This window comes from Rhinopithecus bieti, unplaced genomic scaffold (genome assembly GCF_001698545.2).
Source record: "Rhinopithecus bieti isolate Rb0 unplaced genomic scaffold, ASM169854v2 scaffold_15436, whole genome shotgun sequence".
Classification (NCBI taxonomy): Eukaryota; Metazoa; Chordata; class Mammalia; order Primates; family Cercopithecidae; genus Rhinopithecus; species Rhinopithecus bieti.
The window spans coordinates 246,720-248,239 of record NW_016808313.1 but is presented as its reverse complement, the minus strand read 5'-3'; positions in this window follow the sequence as shown (position 1 = coordinate 248,239).

Here is a 1,520-nt window from a genome sequence, read left to right as displayed (position 1 = left end):
AGATCCCCATGTACTTAAGCTGAGAGCTCCCATGGCTTTTTAAACACATAAGCACATGTGAAGTCTGGATAAAACCAGGTTGTGATTTAAAAAAATTAGAAACCCGAGTTTTTTGTGTTCACCAATGGATTATTTTAACGAGTTCTCTCATAACTGTTTGAAACAGCCTTGTGATCGAAGATGTTTTCCGTAAGTCCTACAATGTGGAGAACCAGAAAATTTGTGCACTATGAAGATGTCAACGCCAATGCCAATGTCCATGCCATGAAGCTTCATAATCTTATTAAACACCACTGGTCCATCTGAGGATATGCTGCACAGCTTAGAAGGGTGTTGGTGCAATGAAAAGCACCTTGGATGGGGCAAAGAAAAAAAATGTCATGCCTCATGAGTCCTTCTATGTTTCAGACACTGGACTGGGTACTTATACATATTAGTTTCTGTCAGAGAGTCTGATAGGACCTAGCTTGCCACCAGCCAGCTGTGAGAGCTTTGGGTTTTTTTTGTTGTTGTTGTTGTTGTTTTTTTTAAAGAGAAGCACATCGGTTCACAGACACTTTTTTATGATTCTGTTATTAAAAGATCTTCCTCCTCATGTGGTCATTAAATGTCTTCTAGTTAACCTTTGCTTTGGTTTTTACCTCCTGCTGTTTCCTCACTTATAACTGAGGTCCTGAGCCAATCACAGTAATGAAGACAGTTTAGTTCCTTCTTGGTTTTATATTTTGGCTTAAGCTCTTTTGGTAAATATTAGTTGCCTCAAAGGCAAGTTGGGTGTGACTATTTTGTGTGTTTATTTCATAGATGTTTCTACTGCTGCCAGGACTAAAGGAGGTAGGTATAAAAAAGAAGAGTGATTTAGATTAGGAAACTGAAAGAGTTTCCTGGCTTCCAGACTGTAGGGTCCATAGGAAGGTAGTACCCTGGGTGGTTATACATATCCTCTTTCTGTGAATTTTTAAAGGAAAACTAGACTGTTCTTTTCCTTCATTAGTGTAAGAACAAATGTGCCTGCAGATAAAAAAGAGAACTGCCTATCATCCCTTTCAATATTTTATCTAAGTTTCATGTAGCTTTGGATTTTTCAAAAATATTCTTTAGTCTGGAAAGAAATATAACAGAATTTGAACAATGTTGAACTTTAGGCCACACAATCTTGAAGTGATTTTTATTTTCTTTTGCAGTATTCAATATTTTAACAAATTCTCTATGACCATGTATTACATTTACAATGAGAAAATAATCAAAATATTTTAAATCTTAAACAAAATATTCTTTAATCTTTTGACTTGTTTCATTTTGCCATTGGTATATCACAAGTCACAGCCCATTTCCTCCATACATTCTATTTCATATAGCGAGCGGTTGACAAATAATCAAACAAACAAACAAAAATACCTTGGAATCCTCACCTCCCTGCAAACACCATGAGTTTGAAGCCAAATATTATCAAAAAGTCCAAAGACAACAAATGTTAGCAAGGGCGTGGAGAAAGGGAACTTCTGTGTACCACTGATGGG